This window comes from Macaca thibetana, chromosome 4, assembly GCF_024542745.1.
Source record: "Macaca thibetana thibetana isolate TM-01 chromosome 4, ASM2454274v1, whole genome shotgun sequence".
Classification (NCBI taxonomy): Eukaryota; Metazoa; Chordata; class Mammalia; order Primates; family Cercopithecidae; genus Macaca; species Macaca thibetana.
In genome coordinates, this window is record NC_065581.1 from 34804553 (window position 1) to 34824375 (window position 19823).

Consider the following 19823-nt stretch of genomic DNA (forward strand, 5'->3'; position numbering starts at 1 on the left):
TATGAAAGAATGTTCACGGCAACTTTACTCAGAACGGGCCAAAACTGGAAACAACCTAAATCTGTATCAAAGGGAGATGAAATAATCATACAATGGAGTACTACTCAGCAATAAAAATAAAAAAACTACTCATAGATGCAACGACATGGATGCATCTCACAAATATTATACAGAAGCAATCCATACAAAATCATACATACTGTATGTACTATATGGCTCAATTCATGTTAAGTTCAAAAACAAGCAAAAATAATCTGTGGTGATATAAGTCAGAATGGTGGTTACCTCTTAAGGAGGTTAGCATTTTGTTATTGTTTTTGTTTTTTGAGATGATCTCAGTCTGTTGACCAGGCTGAAGTGCAATGGCAAGATCCTAGCTCACACTGCAGCCTCCACCTCCCAGGCTCAAGGGATCCTCCTGCCTCAGCCTCCCGAATAGCTGGGACTACAGGTGTGTTACATCCAGGTTCTTGGCATTTTGAACAAATAATTGGACAACATGCACAAACAAAGCAAGGAAAGAATGAAGCAAGGAAAGCAGAGATTTACTGAAACAAAAGTACACTCCACAGAGTGGGACTGGACTCGAGCAGGCTGCTCAAGAGTGCTGGTTACATAATTTTCTGGGGTTTAAAAACCCTCTAGAGGTTTCCCATTGGTTACTTGGTGTGCACCCTACCTAAATAAAGTAGTGGCCCGCAACCAGTCTGATTGAAGTAAAGTTACAAAGTTATACTCCTATGCATATGAAGACTAAGCCCATGACCACTCTGACTGGGTGTGGGAGGGGACCAATCAGAGGTACTTTCAATTTTTCATCCGCCATGCAGAAAAGGAAGGGGGGTTGCAAAGGGGGAGTGGCCTCTGGTCCTTTTGTCACTTGGTTGTGGAAAGTTGGAGCTTTCCTTTTGATTTAGTTCTAGGATGTCAGCATGAATTGGCCTTAGGTTTCCTGCTTCCAGACCCTATTCTCCTGCCTCAGGTGCACGTCATGATCCCCAGGCTGGTTTCGAACTCCTGGGCTCAAACAATCCTCCTAACTCAGCCTCCCAACGTGCTAGGGTTACAGGTGTGAGCCACCGCACCCAACCAGGGTTGACTAGGAGGGGGCATGAGGAACATTATTGACTAGGAGGGGGCATGAGGAAACTTTCTGAAATTCTGGAAATGTTCTATACGGTGATTTGAATAATGGTTACATGGGTGTATACATGTGTAAAAATTCATGAGGTAGTAGACTTGATATTTGTGCACTTCACTGTAATATGTGTATAACTTTTTTTTTTTTTTTTGAGACAGTGTCTTGCTCTGTCACCCAGGCTGGAGTGCAGTGGCACGATCATGGCTCACTGCAGCCTTGACTTCCTGACTTCAGCCTCCCAAGTAGCTGGGACTGCAGGTGTGCACCATCATGCCACTAATTTTTGTATTTTTTGTAGAGATGGGGTTTTGCCATGTTGCTCAGGCTGGTCTCAAACTCCTGAGCTCAATCGATCTGCCTGGCTCAGCCTCCCACAGTGCTGGGATTACAGCTGTGAGCCACTGTGCCTGGTCAATACGTTACAATTTGATTTTTTTTAAATAATAATTAAAAAGAAAGGAGAGCAGTTATAGATGCTAAGGCTACCAGGGCTCAAATTCTCTTCTCCAAAGCTCAAGGAAGCCCAGGCAAACCTGAAAGCAGATGAGGGTATGTGCCTTTGATGAGTCCTTAGCCCTGTCCCCCACTCACCCTCCATTCACAAGAAATGGCGAACGGCTCTGAAATCGGGGAAGTCTACCAATTGTTCCATCTGGTGCACAGCTCTGGGCTATATCTCATTCTGAGGGGCTTCTGCTTTTCATTGCCTCTGAGCTCGTTTATAACTTGGTAAGTTGCACAAAACTGAGGGTAAAGTAAATGGTTCTTGTCCATAGAAATGCCCCTGAAGTTTGTCTGATAGAAGTGCCGTTGACTATTGACTTGTAGATATGGCCTATTTTTCATCTATTTGCAACTTCATTTCCGGTGGCCTATAATGAATCTGCCCTTCGGACTCTCCTTTGAACTGGTTGTAACATCTTACTGGTTCCCTCATTACATAGTAAGCTAAAGTCTTTGGCACGTATTAGTTTTCTACTTACATGAAAGTCATGATCTCTTTAACATTCTCTTACCCCAATTCCCTTTCTACCACCTTCTCTAGATGTTTCAATGTCCATTTCACACCAGGGTCAGCAACTCTGCAACCCCCGAATGGGGGCTACTCAGAGAAGCTGAGTTCCCTCTGCCTTGGGAAAAATAAGTTTTGCATATTTACAGACACAGGACAACCTCTCCCCCAACACCCTTCCTAACAGAGGAGTCCCTAGATTGTGATCTTGGTGAAGGTCAAAGACTTGTGGGTTCTGGGTAAATCCTTGTTGAAGTATTTCTGCCTGTCCCAACATCTTTGTCCCGCCAAACTGGTGGTCCCATGGTGAGCCCCAGAGGGAAGGAAGGGGAGGGGGCTGCGAGAGGAGGCGAAGAGGGAAGGAGACTCACCCTGCTCTTGGTTCAAAGAGCGGGGTGTGTGGAGACAGAAGAAGTGGGACTGACCCTCCTGTTGAGGCAGAGCCTGGGGAGCCCTCGTGGGCTTAGGGAGGCCCTGAGTCCCGAGCACCTTCCTGAACCTTCAAAGGCAACTTTTTCTTCAAGGAGGGACACTGGACAATTGCTATGCCAGGCTGAGCACACAAAATCAATGGTGCCTGCTAATGAAGGGGCTGCTGACCTGGGGTGCTGGACTGCCACCAGGTTCCCGTCCTGGGCACTCTAGGTCTCTCCAGCTCCAGAAACTGCTTCTTCCAAAACCCAGTCTAAGTCCATCATCCCTCCTTCCATCCCCACTTTTCCCAGCCCTACGTGCCCACTAAGGGGCTCTCTGAAGACCAAAAGCCAGAGACTTCAGAGGCAGTGAGACGGCTTGAGGGCAGAACTGAGGGAGCACAGGGGGCTGAGGGTGTGACCGTCAGGAGGCAGAAAGTCGGAGGCAGAGAGTAGCTGTGGACGGGAACAGGAGGTCGCAGTCCTGCCCCCACACATGTCCTGCTCCCCAGAGACTAGAACACAGAAGGAAACCCCTAGAGACTTTTGCCTGCCTTGTCCTTTTGGCCAAAGAGTAATTGGAAGGAGAAGCTGCAAGAGGCCAGGACCTCCTGGGCTGAGGCTGCTCTCAGAGGATAGAGGAAAAAGGAAAGACGAAGGCTGGGGCTGGGCCTTCTCCCTCCCCTAAAACTACTACATAAGGGTCATTCGGCTGGGCACAGTAGCTCAGGCCTGTAATCCCAGCACTTTGGGAGGCCAAGGCAGGAGGATCACTTGAGCCCAAGGGTTCAAGACCAGCTGGACAACATGGTGAAATCCTGTCTCTACAAAAAATACACACAAAAATTAGCCGGGCATGGTGGCACACACCTGTAGTCCCAGCTACTGGGGAGGCTGAGGTGGGAGGATCGCTTGAGCCCAGGAGGTCAAGACTGCAGAAAGCTGTAATCCCGCCACTGCACTCCAGCCTGAGCCACAGAGACTCTGTCTCAAAAAAGAAAAAAAGGCTGGCATTCATGAAGACACAGCTAGTAAGTTATGGAGACAGGATTCAGACTCAAGTGGCCAACCTGGACTAGTTTCTGATTTCTGTCATTTGAGAATGTGGGGAACCCCTATCATCACCGAATGTTCCACAGGTATTTAGGCAGGATCTTTGACCTTCACCAAGATCGCAATCTAGGGACTCCTCTGTTAGGAAGAGTGTGGGGGAGAGGCTGCCTCATGTCTTGTTTGTCTCACATTGTGTCTATAAACATGCAAAACTTGTTTCCCCCAAGCAACAGAGGGAGAGTTGAGAATCTTTGTTGTCTCAAGCATGGCTCTCCCCGCAGCCTCAGCCTCACCCTGATCCTGCAGGGAGGTATTGGTATTGCTGTTAGAGAGGACAAAATGAGGACCGAGAGCAGAAGTGACTTGCTCAAGGTCTCATGGCAAGGAGGGGGGCAGACCCGGGATTTGAACCCGAGGCACCATGGGGACCTTTCAAATCCCAGGGCCACGCAATGACCACATCTGGCCGGGCAGGAGGGAGGTGGTTTGAAATCAAAGGTGGGGGGCAGTTCAATCGATAAATCAAGCCGCCTCCCCCTCGCCCCCCAACTGCACACAAACTGGCGCCTCCCCCAACCGCCCCCCAAGGTTTACACACCTGTCCAGAGAGAGTTCAATAAGAGTTTACAAGCTCTTGGAAGAGGCTGCGTGATGGGAAGAGGCAAGCTACCTAAGCCTCGCGGGTGTGGACGAGGGCCGCGACCACGGGATGATGAGAGCTAGAGGGGTCCCAGAGCTGAGGGCCCTTTCTGCAGGGTCTGGGAGCCGAGCTAGGCGGACTGGCTTCCGCGGTCTCCATTGGCGACGCGAGGGCGCGGGGAGAGGCCCCTGCGAATTGATCTAGCTCCAGTCAGACTCAATCCCGAGTGAAATGGATTTTTTAATAAGTCTATTAGCTGCTTTGAAAACGCAAATTGAGTTTAGGAGAGACATCAGCCGCCATAAGAAAACAATATGACGTCTGAGACCCTTGCGGGGAAGAGGACGCCCCAGCGCAGGGTACCCCCCACCAAGTCTAAGCCTAGCCTTGGTGAGGCGAAGACAGGGTGGCCTCTCCCCAGGGCCTTTACGCCTCACCGGTCCCCAGGGTTCGTGGATTTAGCTGGAGCTGTGCGCCAGCTCTCCTACAGAACTGAGCAAACTGCGGCCCAGAGGGAAGCCAGTTCCCCTGAGGGGCACAATCCCGGAAGGCCTCCTTAAGGAGGCAGGATTCTAAGGGGCCTTTGAAGAGGTACACTCAGCAAATCCTGGACTCAGGTAAAAAATAAGACACAGAGAGCTTTTGCCCAGAGCTTTACAATTTATAAACGACTCCCTGGTTCGCTCTAAGTTTAGTCCTCTTAGTGACGACAGGGGAGGGGTAATTAGGAGCCCATTTTACAGTTGAGGAAATGGAGGCTAGGGGCCTTAAGGATAAAAGGCTTGTTGCCAAGGTCATTCAGGCAGGGTCAAGGCAAGAATTCCCAGTTTCCCTTCGGGGAAGGAGCTGGAGGAGCCGGCCTGGGCCACAGGGCTTGGGTAGCTGGGTCCCGAGTTGGGATGGTTGGGGCTGGGGAACTGGGCTGGCCTCTCCATCACCTGTTAATTGAGGCTAAGGAGGGCTCTGGAGAAGGTGGGAGGTGAGAGAAAGAGCTGGGGTCTGGCGCTTAGGTACACAATTACTTTCTTCCGTTGTCATCATCGTCTCTGTTTGGAGCCTTCTTTGCATATGCAAATGAGTGCATCCTCCCACAATTACACAGTAATCAGGAGCAAATTACCTTCTTGCTGTTTACTTTCAGCGTCCTTAATTAATCTGGTTATTAGACGATTAATGAAGCTTGTTTGGTGAAAAATTCATAGCAAGAATGGACAAGGGGGTGCGCATGCACAAGGTGTGGGACTGAGGGAGGTGCTGTCTTTACCTAGAAATAAAGACAGTCCCTGGGTTTCCCCTCAGCACTCTCTCCTTCTCAGCCTTCCCCCTGTCGTCCCCAGTTTGTTGCAAACAACCCAGCCCCACCCCACCTTTCCCCATCCCACCATTCCCAGTTTCCTCTTACAGCCCATCACCTCCTCCATGAAGCCTCTGTGAATGGGAAGACAGCCCTTAGTGTTCTCCAGAGTCCTTGAGGGGGGACTAGAGTCCCAAGCAAGATCAGAGGTCTAGGGTCAGCCCCAGACCTCCCACTGCCTTTAGGGTCAATTCCAGGTCCCCCAACTCCACTGCTCTCCCCAGACTGTAGCCAGGCAGTGCTGCAAAGGCAGCCCTCACCCTCTCCAATCAAAAGGAACCCCCAACAGCCCGTGGGCCAAAGGCATGTAAGAGGTTCCCTCTGTGGGTGTGAAACCACCAGGCCCAGCTTGAGGGATCACTAAGATGACATACATTTTTAATTTTAATAGTGATGGTCTGAGCCCCCACCTGCTCATGCTAGCAGTAATCCAGCATTTCTCCTACGGTCCCCTTCCCTGGGTCATTTCTGGGCACCTCAGAACAGTGTTCATGTCCCACAGATCCATCCTGGGGTCATTGTGCTCTGACTTTTTCTATCCACCTGCTTTTAAGATCTTCTTAGGTTTCTGCAGTCTCACTATGATGTTTGTAGGTCTGGGTTTCTCCTTATTTACTCTGTTCAGATCTTTATATTTCTTTCCCAGGATTTATCTTTTTTATCATTTCTGAAAAATTTCTAATCAACACATTGTTAAATATTTCCTCTCCCATTCTCTCAGTAATCTCCTCTGGAATTCCCAGATGACATTTGTTAAACCCCCCTTTCTGTATTCCATATTTTTATTCCTGTTGTTCATATTTTTCTATTTGTGCAGCATTATAGCTAATGATTTCTTCATATCTGTTTTCCAGTTCACTAATTATTTCTTCAGCTGTATCTAATATGCTGTCTAACCCATCTATTGAGGTTTAAATTTCAACATTATCATTTTCATTTCTGAGTCTATTTGTTCATTTTCATAATTTGCTCATTTTCATTTTAAACATGATATTTTAAAAAGACATATTCTGGGCCAGATGCAGTTGTCTCATGCCTGTAATACCAGCACTTTCGGAGGCTGAGGTGGGAGGATCACTTGAAGTCATGAGTTTGAGACCACCAACATAGTAAGACATAGTAAGACCTTGTCTCTACAAAAAACAAACAAACAAACAAACAAAACAAAAAAAACAGCCAAGCATGGTGATGTGAGCCTGTCATCCTAGTTGCTCAGGAAGCGGAGGTAAGAGGATCACTTGAACCCAGAAGGTAGAGGCTGCAGTGAGCCAAGATCACACCATCATTGCACTCCAGCCTGGATGACAGATGGAGACCTTGTCTCTAAAGTGTGTGTGTGTGTGTGTATATATGTATATACTCTTAATCTGATTATTCCAATATCTTAAGTCTTGAAGGTCTACTTCTGCCATTTGTGGTTTTTACTGACTTGCTCGTGATCAGTTGTTTCCCTGCATGCTTTGTAATTCTGTATTGTAAACTTGAGCTTAGCTGGTCTCTATCCATGGGAATCCTGTACAGCAAAAGTTGAAGGTGTGCCCCTCCCAAGAGAATTTGCTGTTGCTTCTGCCAGCCAGGTGGCTAGGTGCTACCAACACACTTGGGGTTAGTTCCACCACCTGGTATTTCCTAGAACACACATAATGCAAACATTTACCTATACCCCTGTGTGGTCAGGCTTGTGATTACAAAATTCAAAGAAGGCTTTTTTTTTTTTTTCTCCTACAAAGAGCACATGCCAAAATAGGCAAATGTTCTTATTTCTCTTTGCCACTGAATGGATGTTTTTCTCTATCCTTCCACAAAAAATGTAGACTTTTGAAAGTCTTAGTTTTTTTTGTGGAGCTCTCAATTACAACTCCCCACCGCCCTGGGCCCACAGCCCTTCTTCCTTGTGGGGCCCTTTAAAACCAAGCCTCTAGGCCTGTGTCCACCTGGACAATTTTGTACCCCCGGAGACATTTGGCAAAGTCTGGCAGCATTTCTGGTTGTCACATCAGAGGAGGAAAGTGCTATGGGCATCTGGTGGGTGAGGTCAGGGGTGCTGCTAGACATCCTACAATGCATGGAACAGCCCCTCACAACAAAGAATAATCAGGCCTAAAGTGCCCATCATGCTGCTGTTGGGAAACCTGGATCTGGCTCTTGGAGAAGCATGATCTGCACACCACCTGTGGCCTCCCAACAGCTTCAGAGTCCCTTACACTCAGGCTTCCAGCACCCTCTTAATGTTTGACACCCTAAAGATTTTCCTTGTAGTCATTCATTTATTCATTTTACAAACCCAGCCATGTATTGAAAAAGAATGGTTGTTTCATTTTATGGAGCACTTCTGGGTATTCTGTGAGTGGCAATTCTTCAAGGCATCCACTGTCCCTTGCGCCTGCATCTTCCTTTCTAATGTTTACTGCTCCAGCTCGCCTCTCTCTGCCTGGTAAATGCCTTTTTGATTTCACTCCCTCTCCCTGTGCCAGTGTGCAGCTGGAAGCCCAGAGCATGTGCTACCGAAGGTTTGGGAGACAATCAGCAGGGTCTTGAGAGTGTGTGACCTGCCTGCCAGCAGCAGTTGCTCTTGAGGCTCACAAACCCACAAATCCCACCATCCTTGTGGGCCCTGCCTGATTCCATGAAGCCAAGGCCTGATTCCACAATCTCCTCCCTCTCCAGATCTCCAGGTCTCTTCACCTCCCTGGCTCACAGCCTCAGGGTGTCCTCTCCTGCACCCCCCTCCCCATTCGTGGCTCTAGACCCAAGCGACGCCTGCAGCAAGAATACTCACTGCTTCCTGCAGAGTCCGTGTCAGCCTGGTTCACTCTGGACCACACAAGGTGCTCAGTACTGACTTGGTGAATGAATAAATGGATGATCGAATGAATGAATGAATGAATGAATGAGGACTGGCTCTGGGACAATGCAAGACAGTCATAATAACTCTAAAATACATTTCCAGAGTCTGGTTATTGAACATCAAAGTGACACCATGCTGGGACAGCCACAGTTCAGTCTAAATGTGCGTTTAGGGAAAAGCATTTCCCTAATGTTTCAAGGGCACAGCCGGGATAGAGACGCTCCCAATTTACATGAGTAAACAGCACACTCGACGCGGCAAACTGCAGCATCTGCATTCCAATTTGTGGTGGATGACTTTTCAGTTTCCTCTGCGAACAAATGGGGGTGGGCCCTGGCTTGCTTGTGTGTAACTAAAGGGCCCCACCTGGAGTGAAGAAAAAGCAAACAGAATCTGTTCCAAAGTTGTTCGTTCTGTACCTCCAGAAACACAAACTTCCAGTAACCCCAGTTGGCCCCTCTCTCCATAAAACAAAGCAAGGTCTCTGTCTTTCTAATGGTGCCTAGAATTTAAGGCATTTGCTCCATTCATTCATTCATTTAATACATTTTTTTTTTTTTTTTTTGAGACGGAGTCTCGCTCTGTCGCCCAGGCTGGAGTGCAGTGGCCGGATCTCAGCTTACTGCAAGCTCCGCCTCCCGGGTTTACACTATTCTCCTGCCTCAGCCTCCCAGTTAGCTGGGACTACAGGCGCCCGCCACCTCGCCGGGCTAGTTTTTTGTATTTTTTAGTAGAGACAGGGTTTTACTGTGTTAGCCAGGATGGTCTTGATCTCTTGACCTCGTGATCCACCCGTCTCGGCCTCCGAAAGTGCTGGGATTACAGGCTTGAGCCACCGTGCCCGGCAATAAATAGTTATAGAACATCTTCCATGTGCCAGGCACGGTTTCAGGATTTGGAAGTTCAGTAGAAAACAGGCCGGGTGTGGTAGCTCACGTCGGTAATCCCAGCACTTTCGGAGGCTGAGGCGGGCGGATCACCTGAGGTCAGGAGTTCGAGACCAGCCTGGCCAACATGGTGAAACTCCGTGTCTACTAAAAATACAAAAAATTAGTCGGGTGTGGTGGCGCATGCCTGTAATCCCAGCTACTCGGAAGGCTGAGGCAGGAGAATTGCTTGAACCCAGGAGGCGGACGTTGCAGCGAGCCGAGATGGCGCCTCTGCACTCCAACCTGGGCGACCAAGCCAGACTCCGTCTCAAAGAAAGAAAGAAAGAAAAGAAAACAGAGCAAAGTTCCTATCTGCGCAGCGCTTATGTTCTGCTGGGGGAGGGTGACACAGTAACTACTGTCAGGGAGTGATGAAATCTAGGAGGGAAGATGAAGCCATAGGTGGCTGCAGGGATGCGGGGTGGGTGCTGTCTAAGGTGGGCCAGTCAGGAAATGCCTTTCTGTGAAGGCAACTTAGCTCAAGAGAGCCCGCCAGAATTAGGGGGAAGAGCGTTCCCTGTTGAAGGAACAGCAACCGACTGTTTGGGAAGAGTGAAGAGGCCCAAGTGGCTGGAGTGAGAAAGGCAAAAAGGGAAGGAGATGAGGCTAGAGAAATGCCTGGGGAGTGGGCCCCGCAGAGTCTCATAGACTGGGCCAGGATTTAAGGTTTATTTAAAGAGTGATGGGAAGCCGTAGAGGGTCTTCAGCAGCGGTGTGGAAGGATCCATTGACATTTCACAGGATCCCTCTGGCTGCTGTGTGGGGGTCTGACTGAGGACCAAGAGCTGAAGCAGGGATCCACTGGGAAGACCTCTCAGAACCCAGGCTAAGGATGGCGGTGACGGGACCGTGTGGAGGGAAGCCGTTGGATTCTGGAGGTGTCAAGGCAAGGCAAAGGCAGCTGCAGACACACGGATGAGGAGGGTGAGGAAGCGGGAGAAGTCAAGGTTGGCCCTAAGGTTTCTGCCCATGAGGGGGGTGGGGCTTTTTACTGAGAGCAAGATGGGAGGGAGGAGCAGGAAAAGGGGGTGGAGGGTCACCTGGAGGTGCCTGGCAGAGCTAGGGGTAGGCAGTAGGCCACATGGGTCAAGTTCAGGTGCAAGGACAGGGCTGGAGAGGCACACTTCAGAGTTGGAACCACAGGATCTGATGAGATCCCCCAGGGAGCAAGCATAGGAGAAGCAAAGGATTCTGTGGTCTGAGCCTGGAGACGCAAACACTTCACAGGTCACTAAGGGTGCGTGTCAGGCCCCACCTGCTTAAAGCCTCCCAGCGGCCTTCCAGTGGATGCCTAGGTCCCGGCCTCTCCACCCTCACCTCACTCTGCCCTCTACCCCAGTCCCTCTGTGCTGCCTCACAGACCTCCTTCAATTTCTTAAACTTGCCAGACCAGCCCTCCTCCGACCCCAGGGCCTTGCCCATGCTATCCCTTTTCCCTAAAACGCCTTCTTCTGCTCTTCTCCTGCGCTTTCCCTGACTTCTTCCTTTTTCTTTGGGTCTCATCTTAAACGCTGCCTCCTCAGGTGGCCTTCTCTGACTCCCCATTCTAAAATAATCACACACACACACCCCATTATTTTCTCCCAAGAGACCCTGTTCATGTCCTTTAAAGCACTTATTACAAACTGTCATTATCTGTATATGAGTGTGTTGATTTGAGAAATGTCTGTCCCGTCTTCCCCCCTTGACCATAAACTTCATGAGACAAGGAACATCAACTGTTTTCACCATTGTGACGGTGAAGTATTTGTTGAATGATGAGTGACTGGGGAACCTAAACACTGGTTGATGGTGTGCTATGTTCTCGACACCATGCCAAACTTTTCCATACCCAGCTGTGGTAGCCGTCACCGCTGCTCACCAATAGCTCCAGTTCTCCTCTTCCAGGCAACAGGATTACATATCCTCACCCCCCTTGAGGTGTGGCTGCAGGACTTGCTTTGACAATGAATATGAGAGAAAGGACATGTGTCACTTCCAGGTGGAAGCACGAAAAGCCAGCGTGCAGTTCTCCATATTCTCTTCCCCTGCCAGGGAAGCCTCGCGTGAGGATTGGAGGAGCCTGCGTCATCTGCAATCCGCGAGTCACTGTAATGAGCAGATCCCCTCCCCGGATGGATAGTGTGAGTGAGGAAAAACAATCTTCCGGTTTTAAGCCACTGAGAATTTGTGACTGTCACACAGCATAACCCAGCCCACATGACAAATACGGTGCACTCATTTCATTCTTCCAGCAACCCTGCAGCATGCTGTCTGCACCCACTGCTCAGACCATTCAACCAACACATATATTGAGTCCCTACGAGAAGGAGGCACTGACCCCACAGAGAAATAAGATGTGGCCCCCAAGAAGCTTATGGTCTGGGATGCAGAAATATCCAAGAAAACACAATAAAATGTAGTGTAGTGGAGGTACAGCAGAAGGACCATTCTTGGGAGAGGGAATGCCAAAGTAGAATCTTTTTTCAAAAAATATTATTATTGTTATTTTAGAGACAGGGTCTCACTGTATTGTCCAGGCTGTTCTCAGACTCTTGGCCTCAAGCAATCCTCCTGCCTCGACCTCCTGAGTAGCTAGGACTACAGTCTCAAGCCATCAATCTTGACCTAATGGTGCCCATTGTCCAAGTAGGTAGAGGTGGAGGTACCAGAAGGGATGGCATCCCTGGCACAGGGATCAGCCTACACAAAGCTCAACACTGGTGGAGAATCAGTGGCATGTAGGTGCATTAGTTCAAGTAGATGCTAAGCTGCCCTTACAGACACTCCAAAATAGAATGGTTTAAACCAGTTAGAAGTCGAGTTCTTCGACACATAACAGTCCAGAGCGTGGTGCTTCTAGGCTATAGTGTGACTCTGCCATCCCTTAAACTTGACTTCAGTCTCTGAGTTCAAGGTGGTTACTCCCACTCCTGCCATCACATCTGCATTCCAGCAGGAGGGGAGAGGAAAGGGTTGAAAGGAGTACATGCCCATTCCTTTTAAAGATATAACCTAGGAGCACACGTCTTCACTGTCCCCTTCTGGCAGTTCCACCATCCAGTCATCCATGCCAGCATTGCCCCACTCCATCTGCTCAGTTACCCTCTGCATCCAACTGAGTCCCTCATCCCCAGGCCCTCATCTCTCACCAGACCCACAGCAATGGCCTCCTAACAGGTCTCCCAGCCTCCAGGCCAGACCCTTCTATCCCACCACCCGCAGAGAGGCTGTCCCAACTGACAGCTTCAACCAGGTCACTCCCTTCTTAGAAGTCCAGGCCACTGGGTGTAGCCCACAGGTCCCCTCCCCTCTCCTTTGCCTGGCTCTTCAGCCTCATCTGTCACCCCTGGAGTGCTCATCTTGGTCTTCCCAGTATCTCTACTAGGCCTCTCTTCCCAAATACGCTGTTGATCATCTCTGTCCTTTGCTCATTTCTGAAATACCCTTCCCTGTCTCCATTCCACCAGACAGACCTTTAGGGATCAGCTCAGGTGTTAACTCCTTCAGGAAGGTGACTCAGAGACCCTTTTCTGAGCTGCTGGTGTGTGTAGCCACTCTCCTCTTCCCCATATTTTATAATTGTTTCTTCAAGCTAGTTGCTCCATGTCTCTAAGAACTGCAGTATATTCGGGCTCACAGTAGTGCTTGAAAAGCAACTGAATGGAGAAATGAATGGTGGAAGCAGAAGGCAACCAGAATGCCTTAGGGAGGCAGTGTGGAGTGGAGGCTAAGGATGACGACCGGAGCCAGACTGCCGGGGTTCAAATCCCAGCTCCACCTCCAGCTCCTCCTGCTGTGTGCACTTGAGCAAGATATATAACCTCTTTAAGCTCCATTATCTCCATTTGTAAAATGAGAACAAAAAGAGCACTTCCCCCACACACTTGCTGTAAAGATTAAACAGTTCAACACACAAAACTTAAAACAGTGCCTGGCACTGCATTAGTCCTTCTTGTTATTAGACTGGGGGCAGTGAGAAAGCTCAGGTGGAACCGAGCAGGGGAACGGCCTAATGGGATCTGTGTCCCAGAAAGACGGGAGGACACGCCCACTGCCAACTGAAATGAAGGGACAGGGATGTCTTAGTCTGGGCTGCTGTGACCAGTGACCACAGACTGGGTGGCACATAAACAACAGAAATTTACTTCTTGCAATTTTGGAGGCTAGAATTCTGAGATCAGGGTGCCAGTGTGGCCAGGCTCTGGTAAGGGCTGACAGCCACTTTTTGTCTTATCCTCAATGGCAGAGAGCAGAGCGAGAGGCAGGCTCTCTCAGGACACTTACAAGGGCACGAATCCCATTCCTGAGGCCTCTGCCCTTGTGACCTCATCTAATCCTAATCACCTCCCAAAGCCCCCGCCTCCTAATACCACCACTTTGGGGGATGATGTTTTAATATATGAATTTGGGGAGGACACAGAGATTCAGTCTGTAACAAGGGACCAGATTTATCTTCTTGTCTGAAACAACTGAAAACAAACAAACAAAAAAACACACACACATGGAACCATGGTTCTCAGGACATTGGACATTAAGCAGTGAATGACAGTGATCCCTAAGAGATGGGAAACAGATGAGGTGAGCCCACCATTGTCTCACTTAGTGCACAGGGGGAGGGGACTCAGGCAGAGCAGACTGAGCTGGAGCTCAGGGAGGCTGAGGGGGCTGGAGACCACAGGCCAGAGTGCAGCGAGAAGACACTTCACAGAGAGCGAGCCCCCAGGTCCTCCTGGAGCTCTCAGCTGAATACCGCTCCATGCATCAGGTTCCAGTAAGGAAACTGTCTGAGGCTGATTGGAGGGAACGATCCCTGTAGCTCACACATGATCCACCAGCCAGAATGGAAAACTTCATAATTCACAGGGCACAGGCTAGAGAACTCACCAAGATTTGCCTCAGAAGTGGGGCACAATTAGCCCTGGACTCAGTGCTGCTCTGGTCCTGTGTAACAGAGTTTAAAAGCAAGACCTGAAAGGATCAAACCATTTCCAAGTAACTTAACCACATTCCAGACAAAGCTCAAGAATATTTCTTTGTATACAAAAATAATCAGCACCCAATGAAGTAAAATTCATAATGTCTGGCATCCAATAAAAAAGTTACTTGGGGCCAGGTATGGTGGCTCACGCCTGTAACCCAGCACTTCGGGAAGCCAAGGCGGGTGATCACTTGAGGTCAGGAGTTCGAGACCAGCCTGGCCAACATGGTGAAACCTCATCTCTACTAAAAATACAAAAATTATCCAGATGTAGTGGTTCATGCCTGTAGTCTCAGCTACTCGGGAGGCTAAAGCAGGATAATCACTTGAACCCTAGAGACAGAGATTGCAGTGAGCCGAGACCGCACCACTGCCCTCCAGCCTAGGTGACAGCGCAAGCCTCCATCTCAAAAATAAACAAATAAATAAATAAAACATTAAAAAAAGATATTGGGTATACAAACAAGGAGGAAAACGTGGCCCATAATAAGAAAAAAAAATCAATCTAGAAATGACACCATAGAATTAGTAGGCAAGGATATTCAAACAGTTATTATAATTGCATTGCACATGTTCAAGAAGCTAAAGGAAAAAATGAACTTTTAACTAGAAATGTGGAAGAGAGAGAAAAGATCTCATTGAGCTTCTAGTGATGAAAGCTACAATGCTGATATTTCTAAAAATGCACTGGATACAATTAACAGCATATTGGATACCACAGAAGAAAAGGTTAGTGAACTCGAAGACATAGCAATAGAAACTATACAAAATGAAACACAGAAGGAAAAAAGGCCAGGAAAAAAATGAATAGAGCATTATTCAGTTGTCAGACAATTTCGAGGCCTGATATATGTATAATAGAAGTCTCTGGAGGTGAGCAGATAAAAGCGGTAGACGGAAACAGAGCGAGACTCCGTCTCAAAAAACAAACAAAAAAAAGAAATAATGGCCAGACGTTTTCCAAATAATAATGAAAAGTTTGAACCCACAGATCCAAGAAGCTCACCAAAATCCAAGTAAGAGAAACATGAGGGCCAGCTCACGCCTGTAATCCCAGCACTTTGGGAGGCCAAGGCAGGCGAATCACGAGGTCAAGAGATCGAGACCATCCTGACCAAAATGGTGAAACCCCATCTCTACTATAAAGATACGAAAATTAGCCGGGTGTGGTGGTGTGCGTCTGCAGTCCCAGCCATTTGGGAGGCTGAGGCAGGAGAATCGCTTGAACCCAGGAGGCGGAGGTTGCAGTGAGCCGAGATCGTGCCATTGCACTCCAGCCTGCCAACAGAATAAGACTCTGTCTCAAAAAACAAAAAACAAAAAACCACGAAGAAAACTATGCCAAGGCACATCATAACCAAATTGTTTAAAACCAGTGAGAAAGAGAAAACTTTAAAAGCAGCGAGAGGAAATAAATGTATTATATACAAAAGAACAGCGATAAGGATGATGGCAGATATTGGGATGCTCCTTGGGAACAATGCCATTCAGAAGACAGGGAGCAACACCTTTAAAGTATTGAAATAAAGGCTGTGCTGGGACCCCCGGTGGCCCAGGCCTGTTCTCCTGGCACATAAGGAGGCAAGGCCAGGCATTCGAGGCCAGCCTGGGCAACATAGAAAGCTCTCATCTATCTGTCTGTCTATCTATCTATCTATCTATCTATCTATCTATCTATCTATCTATCAATCATCTATATATATCTATCTATCATCTATCTATCTGTCTGTCTAGCTATCTGTCATCTATCTATATCTATCTATCATCATCTATCATCTATCATCTATCTATATCTATCATCTATCATCTATCTATCTATCTATCTATCTATCTATCTATCTATCTATCATCTATACATATACAAGGAATAAAGGCTGAAAGCCACAGCAGGAGCTGGGAGACAGTGACGGCTGTCCAGGGGAGACAGGTGATGAAGGCACGAATCCAGGAGGTGGTCCTGGGCATGGAAGCAGGTAGAGGGAATGTTGGGGATTAGCAGCTGAGAGGTGGGAAAGGCGGCCTAGAATAAGGCATAGGTTTCTGGCTTGCATGGCTGCTGTCACCAAGACAGGGATCATGGGAGACAGGAAGAAGAAGACTCAAGAGAAGACTATGGGTTCCACCGTAGACAGTTCTGAGTAGTCAGTGGAGTGCTCAAAGGGAGGTTTGGAAGCTAGGAGATATATATACATTTGGCACTTGTTTGATGGTATAGTAGTTAGGATAGAAAAAACTATAACTGGGCTGGGCGTGGTGGCTCACGCCTGTAATCACAGCACTTTGGGAGGCCGAGGCAGGTGGATCGAGGTCAGGAGATTGAGACCATCCTGGCTAACATGGTGAAACCCTGTCTCTACCAAAAATACAAAAAAAAAAAAAAAGAAAGAAAAAGAAAAAGAAAAAAAAAAGAAAAGGAGCCGGGCATGGTGGCGGGTGCCTATAATCCCAGCTACTGGCTGAGGCAGGAGAATGGCGTGAACCCTGGAGGTGGAGCTTGCAGTGAGCCGAGATCTCACCACTGCACTCCAGCCTGGGAGACAGAGCAAGACTCCGTCTCAAAAAAAAGAGAAATAACTGGCTGGGCACAGTGGCTCATGCCTGTGATCCCAGCACTTTGGGAGGCCAAGGCAGGCGGATCACTTGAGGTCAGGAGTTTGAGACCAGCCTGGCCAACGTGGTGAAACCCTGTCTCTACTAAAAATACAAAAATTAGCCAGGCATGGTGGTGGACACCTGTAATGCCAGCTACTTGGGAGGCTGAGGCAGGAGAATTGCTTGAACCCGGGAGGTGGAGGTTGCAGTGAGCCAAGATTGTGCCACATATTCCAGCCTGGGCAACAGAGCAAGACTCCATCTCAAAAAAAAAAAAGAAAAAGAAAAAGAAAAACTTAGTAACAAGCCCTGAAATCTCAACATGTTAGCATAAAATAAGTTTATTTCTTGTTTATAGAAAGTTCACCATGGGTTGGCAGAAGCTCTCCTCCATCCAGTGATTCAGGGACCCAGGTACCCTCCATCTTATGTGCCACCATTTCAACACGTGACTTCCCAGGCCAGCACAGTAAAAGAGAGACGTGGAGGAGGTACCCGAGCCTCAGTCCAGAAGTGACTGGCATTATTTATACCCACAGGTCATTGACCAGAACAGTCACATGGCCTCAAACCAACTGCAAGGGAAGCGGGGAAATGTAGGAGGAGGACATGGGATATTTGGAAAGGTCTGAGGCCATGAATTTAAATGAGAGAGGCCATAAAACTTTTGAAATGAAAGAAGAGTTCCAAGCCTGGAGCCCCAGAGGGAGCCCTAGCATTTGAAGAGTGGGTGGAAGAAAAGAAGCCCAAAACCACAGAGGAGAGAGGATCCGGGTGGGAGGAGGACCGCAGAGAGCACGCTGTTCCGGAAGGTGAGGCAGCCAAAGGTCAAGGATAGGGCTCACATCCTCTCCCCATCTCCTGTGGTCATGCAATGATTTTGTAGTCTTGAAATCATTTTCAGCAGATACTATTTTGTTTCACAGATGGGGAAACTGAAGTTTGGAGAGCTAAGAGGCTCAGGTACTCAAGTCACAGAGACCTGCAAGAGACTAAAGCCAGGGTCTCTAACCTGACTCCTCAGTTGGCCTTATCTGTGCATGGCCCCAGATCCTGCCTATGCTCAGCGGGGCATCTGACCACCTCCATGGGTTGGATGAAGTTAGAGCCTTACCTCCAGGCTCCTCTCCCTGCTTCCCCAAGAGCATCTTACAAGCTCAGAAAGAAGAGCATTTACGGGCCCCTCTGAAAACCATGCACTCCCCTAACTTTCCTGATTGAGGGAGGGTGGGTGATCAGGATGTGAGGTGGGGCTTTACGAGGCCTCTCAAGTCTAGACAAGCCTCCTGACTCTCTGGGCCTCAGTTTCCTCTTCTGTTAATGTGTATGACGAGGAACAGTGGATGGTCCTTGGGGCCCCACCCAGCTTACCCCTCATTCTATGCTTTCTTCACCTGCCAGTGAAGGAGTGGCAGAGTGCAGGGATGGCGGGCCCACCCTCACTGGTCCCCTCCACCAACAACCCCCACCGGCTCTCCATCCTCCTCCACTGCTCCAAATGTTAACAAACCTCTTTCTCCAGGCACAGACAACCTGGGCTGGGGAAGCCAAAGGAACGGCCTGATTTGCATACTCGAGCCCCTCCCCAACCCCCTAGTGTGTGCACAGTTGCCATAGCAACTGGCCCCAAAAGACTCTTCTTGGCAGTAGCCTCCCCTTTCTGCATTGCTGGAACGCTGGCTGCTTACTCAGGCTCTGAGCACTCAGAGCTCAATCCTTTATTTTAAGGATGAAGAAAGTGAGGCCCAAAGAGGGGAAGCTACTTGCCCAAGGGCACACAGCAAGTTGGTCAAAGAGCCTTACCTAGAATCCAGGTCACCTGATTTCCACTCCAGCATGCCTGTCATCCTAGGAGGTAGATGGGGGTCACTTTCTACCCAATAACAAACGTGCTACATCCGAGCTCTCCCCAGACCTCTGGGGAAGACCGTGGGAAGCTTAAGTGAAGAAACTAACTTTGAGCAGAGACTCAGATATTGCTGAGTGCTAGCGGGTGGGGATACAGCCAAACAGGCTCCTCTAAGTATCCATTCCAGCCCCATCTCCCTGATTATTCATTCAGCAAACATTTCTTGTACACCTACTATATGCCAGGTACTGTCCTAGGCCCTGAGATTCACTGCAATGAAATGCCCTGCCCTGGTGGGGGCTGACAGTCTGGCGGTGGGTGAAAACTATGAGCAAGCCCTCTGAATACAGGATGAAGTCTGGGGCTGAAGGGGCATTCAGAAAGTGGAGGAGGGTCTGCTCTTGAGCTCGGGTAATCTGGGGAGCTATTTCAAAACCAGATACTTCAAAACTTACCTGTCCCCTGTCCCACACCTTCAGGGCAACTGGTTTCTTGATGCTGAACTCCAGTATGGTTGCTGGCTGGTTGATGTGTTTTGGGAGAACATGCCTGAGGCTTTAACCACAGAATTCTGGGCACTGATGCTGGAGTTGGGAAGATGTTTGGGGGCAGTGAGCTCCCTCAAACCATGTGTGCAGCTGCCCGGCCTGTTCCAGCTGGCCTGCAGGCTTGGAGAGTGATTTCAGATGCTCCAGGAAGGATCACCCACTGCCACTCACCAGCACCAAAATAATGACAGAAATGCATCTCCTGGTGCAAAAAGACAGCCCTTCACCTCATAGAAAGAAGAAACAAGTGCCCTGAGGGCAGATACCAGTTGCCCTGCAGTCAGAAAAGCCTTTCCTGGGGGTGGAGCTTTGTTTAACTCTTTATTATGGAAATTTTCCAATATACAGGAAGGAGAGCAGCACAGAGACTTCCCATGTGCCCACGCCCCGCTCAAGAATCATCCACTTTTGGCCACTTTGGCTTCAGCTCTGCTGCTCCCTGCCCTGTGTGCTTTGGAGCAAACTGGGGCTGGTTTTATAAAAG

General features: G+C 48.7%; 1 protein-coding gene across 9 annotated transcripts in view; it reads right to left on the bottom strand.

The window, feature by feature from the left end:
• Window positions 1–19823, bottom strand: part of LOC126952767 (ubiquinol-cytochrome-c reductase complex assembly factor 2) — a 317841-nt gene that overhangs the window by 287143 nt on the left and 10875 nt on the right. The window contains exon 1 of one of the 9 annotated variants that reach the window (XM_050787764.1): window positions 4701–4704. The exons of 7 other annotated variants lie outside the window; for them this stretch is intronic. The gene's annotated coding sequence lies outside the window, so the exon portion shown is untranslated. Of the gene's footprint in view, window positions 1–4152; window positions 4157–4700; window positions 4705–19823 lie in introns of those variants that run through there. One more of the 9 variants, XM_050787740.1, reaches the window with a different exon arrangement.